General features: G+C 42.6%; 1 long non-coding RNA gene across 1 annotated transcript; it reads right to left on the bottom strand.

Annotated features, from left to right (window-relative positions):
• Positions 1-3103: 3103 nt before the first annotated feature.
• On the bottom strand, positions 3104-5433 carry LOC115147219 (uncharacterized). Its single transcript, XR_003866296.1, has 3 exons — positions 5392-5433; positions 5031-5105; positions 3104-3219 (listed from the first exon to the last, which is right to left on the bottom strand). It is a non-coding gene; the product is annotated as an uncharacterized LOC115147219 (long non-coding RNA).
• Between the last annotated feature and the right edge of the window lie 2083 nt (positions 5434-7516).

Genomic DNA, 7516 nt, shown 5'->3' with positions numbered 1-7516 from the left:
ACATTCCTCCTGACAGAGCTGGTGGAACTGAGTCAGGTTTGTAAGCCTCCTTGCTCGAACATGCTTTTTCAGTTCTGCCCGCAAATTGTCTACAGGCTTGACATCAGGGCTTTGTGATGGCCACTCCAATACCTTGACTTTGTTGTCCTTAAATCATTTTGCCACAACTGTGGAAGTGTACTTGGGGTCATTGTCCATTTGGATGACCCATTTGCGACCAAGCTTTAACTTCCTGACTGATGTCTTGAGATGTTGCCTCAGTATATCCACATAATTTTCCATCCTCATGATGCTTTCTATTTTGTGAAGTGCACCAGTCCCTCCTGCAGCAAAGCACCCCCACAACATGATGCTGCCACCTCGGTGCTTCCCGGTTGGTATGGTGTTCCTCAGCTTGCAAGCCTCCCACGTTTTCCTGCCAACATAACGATGGTCATTATGGCCAAACAGTTCTATTTTTGTTTCATCAGAACAGAGGACATTTCTCCAAAAAGTACGATCTTTGTCCCCATGTGCAGTTGCAAACCGTAGTCTGGCTTTTTTTAACCCTTTCACACGTACCATCACACGGGGTGTGATCGTTCTACAGTGGTCCCTGAAGCGTACGATCACACCCCGTGTGATTAGAACACTAATTTAGAATGCTCATTTAGAACGGCTAGTTTCGAATGACGCAACAATCAACATTTGAGCTGGCCACACTTTTTTCAGAAACTATTTACACAAACAGTCCTTACGTAAACTATACCATGAATTAGCTAATAGCAATTACTATGTACAATTAATCACATCACAGGTTTGCTCACCGTTGATCAAAATAATTGAGTAAAACACTTTCTAGAAATCGAAAGTAATCCGACGATTAGTTTCAGCGCGCAGCCATGCATTTTTTTCCTCACAGAAACCGAAGATAATAACAGACAAGATGAGTTTGGTCTGTTTATAGTATGCACGTTGAAGGGGTGTGTCTACCGTCATTCACATCCCACCATTCATTTCCAGAAGTCCTCAAAAAATGAGTGAACTCTTACTCACCTCATTTTGTTATAACATCTTTGGTCAGACGATTACGTGAAACCCAGAATGCATTGTATGTCAACAAACATGGCTCCATACACATAGCTGGAATTAGCTTAGCTCATCATAATCAGTATAACCTTCAAATAAGTATTTTACACACATAATATGTGCCCATTACAATCTATGCAAGTTTCGGAATGCATGATTTGTCACCTAGAATTGAAAACATGAATAAAACAGTAAATACACAAATAATTACAACACAAAGCATTTTCTCATGGTGATTTATTGATACAAGTGACGCATGCCGGCAGTCAATCACGTACCCTCTCACTCTGAGCCATTCAGTGTTGTTGTTTATGTATGTAGCTAGTGAGCTAAGCTGTAGCATTAGCAATGTCTTTCAAAAAGAGACAACTCACAAATGCGGAAATTCTGGAGATTTTTTAAAATTCTGACAATGAGTCTGAGTATGAAAGTCAGGAATCAGATTCTGACAGTGACAGTGAGGAGCTGCCCCCCAACCTTGTAGCCATTGAGAACCCTGAATCTGAGGTTCCCTTGTCCACTGACGAAGTACCAGGTCCCTTTGAAGATGCTGGTGGTGATGGAGGCAGACCGACAGTGAATGAAGTACAAGAGTTCTGTGGTAGCTGGAAGGCCGCCAGTCATTTCACCCCTCCTGGCCCTGCTGTTTGCTTTGACGAGTCCCAGTCTGGAGTGCAACGCCCCTTGCCATTTCCAACTGAGGCAGAGTGCTTCAAGTTGTTTCTGACAGAGGAGCTCGTGGGAAACATAGTACAGGAGACCAATCGCTATGCCTTGGAGCTACAGGAGAAGAGAGAGCCAGGAGTGAGGGGGAAACTTGCTAAATGGGTGACAACCACAATTAGTGAAATGTATACCTTCCTGGTGACAGTCCTCCTCATGGGGATAGTAAAGAAGAACTCCCTAAGAGACTACTGGAGCACAGATCCTATGTTTGCAACTCCCTTCTTTGCCACCCTCTTTTCCCAAGACCGCTTCCTAATTCTGCTGCGATGCCTGCATTTCGTCAACAATGCTACTGCCATCCTAAGTGACCCGTTATACAAAATAAGAATTGTTCATATCAGCCTGATATCAGCATTTGGTCGGGTCTTTGTGCCATACAAGGACCTATGCATTGATGAGTCCCTGATGTTATGGAAAGGTAGGCTGGCGTTCCGTCAATATATTCCCTCCAAAAGGCACAGGTTTGGGGTCAAGTTCTTTGTCATGTGCGACGTGAAGACAGGATTTGTCCAGGATATTATAGTTTACACAGGGTCCACCACTGACATCAAACATTATGAGGGGCTTGGGGTGTCCGGGTCCGTGGTGATGACCATGCTGGCTCCTCATCTCGGCAAGGGACACACTTTGTACGTGGACAATTGGTACAGCAGTCCCACACTCTTCCAGCATCTGCTCTCCAACAGCACAGGGGCCTGTGGCACAGTCAGGTCGAACAGGAAGGGGATGCCGGCATTCGGATGCAGGAAGATGTAGAGAGGGGAGGTGGAGTTCCAGGAGAACGGTCAACAGCTGGCAGTAAAGTGGCATGACAAACGAGACGTCCATGTCCTCTCCACTGTCCATACAGCAACCATGTCGGCCACAGGGAAGGTGGACCACCTGACGGGAGAGAGAAAGATCAAACCAGAATGTGTGCTAGACTATAACCTCAAAATGGGGGCCGTGGATAAGGCGGACATGATAAACAGCTTTGTGGAATGCACTCGGAAAACGACCAAGTGGTATAAGAAGATATTTTTCCAGCTGATCGACACTGCTGTCCTCAACGGCAGCATAGTTCACCGCCAACTAACAGGTGAGATGATTACTGAACAAGGTATTTTTGTAATTGGATGTACAGTTCACATACAAATCCATTATGCAATTACAGTGACAATATCTCACCAACCTACCCACTGCCTCATCATCCTCTAACTTTCCTCATCCTCCCCACTCCCTCATAGGTAAAGTAATTACCTACCAAAAATACAGAGAGAACCTCATGAGAGAGCTGTTGAGGAGCACCACACCCCTCGGTGCCCCTCCACTGGGGGTCGCCCTGCTGTAGACAATCCCCTACGCCTCACTGCACGGCATTTTCCCTGCAAAGTCCCTCAAACTGCTGCTCAAGGTAGTCGCACACGGAGGCACTGCAAAGTCTGCCTGTCTGGCGCCAGGAGAAGTAAGCAGAGGAAGATGACAAAATACATGTGTTTAGTTTGTGATACACCTCTATGTATTTCACCATGCTTTGAGGAGTATCACATGCTCAAGCATTATTGAGCACATCTGGAGCAATAAGTGACTGACTGACCTGACAGGTGACCTGCCATGATACTGTCGTGTCTTTGGGTATGCCGGATTAAGTGATATGACATGCTAATTTATAAAATTATTTCTCTGTAATTGATATTACCTGATTAAGCTAATCATGTAAATGTAATTAACTAGAAAGTCGGGGCACCACAGAAGAACGTTTATAGAGCTGTTATCCTCTGAATAAACTCTTAAAATACTTAGTAATATTTTACATCGATAGCAGTCAATCTTAACCCGTATGTTGTTTCAGTCTCATCATGAAAGTTGTAATTCTTGGTTATCTGCACGAACCCAGTCTTTACTAAAATCATCCATACATCAATTGTCTTAAAATCATTTATTTACTACACTAAGTAATTAACAGAAAACATACAAACAGTAATTATCGTCACCAAGGATTGGCATAGTAATGTGCCCTACTGGCTAACAAGCATGGCTGGTCTGTTAGACAATGGGTCATAAAACGGTAAGCTGAGAAGTTACACAGAGTTCATTAATATTAACAATTGACAATTGAAGGCTCACTCATTCGGGAACAATTGCAATATCAATATATATTTACGCTCATGTGTCGTCGGGATTCTTGTTGGAGAGTTTTGTTCTGATGGAGAGTTTGTCAGCGTTCTCTCTCTCTCTCTCGGTTAGAATGGATCGTTCAGAGCGACATTCATGAATGTCGTCATAGAATGGATGTGGTTGGTCTTCGCGTTCGATGATATAATTTGCTTAGCTGCAGACTAATAATTAATATCAAAGACTTGTTCTTATTCTGTCGGTCTCGATAGTAAAAGTTAACCACGTGGTATAGTTCACTTTCAGTAGAGTACTTGGATGGTCAAACCTATGAGCCAACTCGCAATGGAGTGTAGGCCTGGTCTGTAGAAATGTAAATCAGGGGGTCTTTTATAGTACCCAGAGAACAGGCTTGTCAAATGACGCCTGGTCCTGTATGTGTCCCTGGGGGCGTGCCTATGACTGAGCTAGACTTGGTTACAGAAATATAATTCTATCACATTAACATCAGTACATAGCATCTCAATGTATTACAAATAGCTTTATCCTTAATAATACATTGTATACACCCATGTGGATTCAGTCTCATCGCTGAGGCTATCATGTAGACCGTTTTAGGGTAATATGGCTATATTGTCTCTTCTGAGTATCACAAAATTGTACCAAGCGGATCAGTTCGTAGCTGGAGTCTTCATCAATCTTCCATATCTTCTCCAGAACACACATGTCGCTAGGTTCTCCAATTCTATGAGTTGGAAGAATTTCCTTTGTCTCTCTATGAAACATGTTGTAGTAGATTCTCCTCTTGGAATTTTTACAACCCTGGGTTGGGGGGGAAGGTAGGTTGGGTGATGGTACAAAGGGGAGGGGGTCAACTGTCCTTCCTGTACCCAAAGAGGCCAACGTCATGACAATACTATGCCTTTAGAGGTGGGGGTGGAAATGCAGTTGTTATTCAGTCACTGCATGAATATTAAATATGGGTTATGCATATTCAATTTTTTTGTCCTCTAGTAAAACAAATTGTTGTTGAACCAACTACCAATACTTCAATAAAATAGACGACTATTACATATTGGCCTATGTGTTTTCTTGCTGTGTTTTCATCCAGTAAAACTGTTAAGGAGTTTACGTTAGCATACAAAAGCTGTCCTCAATCTTCAGCTGGAAAGATGTCCAGTTCCAGTTATGATATTGGCAAATACTGTTTGTGGTTTCTGAAAGTACAGAATAAAGAGGAATTATTAATTAGAATACAATATAAGGATATAGCAATAAAACAATATTACAAATAACATAATAAACACTGCTATAAAAATAGTTTATTGCATTGACAAAATCACAGATTTGAGTTATAACAGTAAGAAACTAACTTTTGAGCTCCACAAGGGGGCAAGGCAGGGCAGAACAGAGCTATGCTGAATAGACCAAATAAACAAACCATGGTCATATGTTTTATTTTATTTAACTAGGCAAGTCATTTAACAACAAATTATTATTTACCTATGATGGCCTACACCGGCCAAACTCGGACAACGCTGGGCCAATTGTGCGCTGCCCTATGGGACTCCCAATCACAGCCAGTTGTGATACAGCCTGGATTTGAACCACGGTGTCTGTAGTGATGAGATGTAGCACTGAGATGCAGTGCCATTGACCGCTGCGCCACTCGGGAGTCATAAGGCCAGGGTAGCTTCAAAATACAACACAAGCTAATACTTCTCCGATGCAACTAGCATTGTTTTACAGAGCTAATAGAAGAATGTAGCTAGCTACCTAAGCACGATTGAATATAACATAAAGGTTATAAAATGAGTAACGTTACCTCACGTGTCCGCGGTTATAAAGAATATACACAAATCTATTATGCTCCATACATACAGTACGCTACAATTACAACGTAATAATGCACTTACTTTGATAGAAACGCACACATTTCCAAAGTTATTACTAGTAACGAAAACAATGAGGGCAACAGATGTGTCACGATTCCTACCGACGGTGGCGCCCCCTCCTGCTCGGGTGGCGCTCGGCGGTCGTCGTCACCGGCCTATTAGCTACCACCGATTCCCTTTTTGTTTTTCCCTTTTTTTATGTTTTCTCACCTGCCCTGAGTTAGTCATCAAGAGGGCTATTTAGTTCAGCTGGCCCGCTCCCTATTGTGCGGGATTGTCTTTCTGTGTGTCGACTGCAGTTTGTTCGACTGTGCTTGTTGGTTGTATTTTTCCCTGTTGTTGGGAGCCCTTTAATTTTGTACGTTGTGGTTTGATTAAAATTACCACACCGTGTTCGCTGCTTCCTGCGCTTCTTTCCGCCACACCACAGACAAGCCGTTACAAGATGGAAAATGTGAACACGTGTGCAGATCCTGTTCTGACGGGAGATTAGCAAATGTCTGCAGACTTGAACTGCACAAACAATTGGAAAGTGCTTGGGGAATTTTGTCCGGGTCAGAAATGTCCCAAAAATTAAATTGTCCGCAAAATAAAAAATGACTATTTTTATGTGAATGAATGAGGAGGCGGAACACACCTAAATTCAAACTGTTCTTAGAAAATAAAAACTTGTTAGAAAATCATTTGAAATTGAAGTTGAAACAGCATATAAATAAAAACAGTGTGCGTGCTTTGGTTTGAGGACAGTGCGGATTAAATGCACTGTTACGTATCAATCACATCCTGGAATGGAGAGAACGTTCGAACATCACGTGCATAAAAAAACTCACGCTGGGGCGACCGTTAGAGATATTTGGAACTCACGCGTGAAAGGGTTAAGGAGGTTTTGGAGCAGTGGCTTCTTCCTTGCTGAGCGGCCTTTCAGGTTATGTCGATATAGGACTCGTTTTACTGTGGATATAGATACTTTTGTACCTGTTTCCTCCAGCATCGTCACAAGGTCCTTTACTGTTGTTCTGGGATTGATTTGCACCTTCCGCACCAAAGTACGTTCATCTCTAGGAGACAGAATGTGTCTCCTTCCTGAGCGGTATGACAGCTGAGTGGTCCCATGGTGTTTTATACTTGCATACTATTGTTTGTACAGATGAACGTGGTACCTTCAGGCGTTTCGAAATTGCTCCCAAGGATGAACCAGACTTGTGGAGGTCTACATTTTTTTCTGAGGTCTTGGCTGATTTCTTTTGATGTCAAGCAAAGAGGCACTGAGTTTGACGGTAGGCCTTGAAATACATCCACAGGTTCACCTCCAATTGACTCAAATGATGTCAACTGGCCTATCAGAAGCTTCTAAAGCCATGACATTGTTTTCTAGAATTTTCCAAGCTGTTTAATGTAAACTTCTGACCCACTGGAATTGTGATACAGTGAATTATAAGTGAAATAATCTGTCTGTAAACAATTGTTCGAAAAATTACTTGTGTCATGCACACAGTAGATGTCCTAACCGACTTGCCAAAACTATAGTTTGTTATCAAGAAATGTGTGGAGTGGTTGAAAAACTAGTTTTAATGACTCCAACCTAAGTGAACGTAAACTTCCGACTTCAACTGTAGGTGACATGGTCCGCAACACCTGGCCAATGGCCAGTGGGGAGAGAACAAAGGTCAGTATGTCACAGGTTAATATTAGAGCGCATGTTGGGTTCTTGTTTTTACCAGGGAGTTATGGAA

This window comes from Salmo trutta, chromosome 14 (assembly GCF_901001165.1).
Source record: "Salmo trutta chromosome 14, fSalTru1.1, whole genome shotgun sequence".
Lineage (NCBI taxonomy): Eukaryota > Metazoa > Chordata > Actinopteri > Salmoniformes > Salmonidae > Salmo > Salmo trutta.
This window is presented reverse-complemented; position numbering and strand designations above follow the sequence as displayed.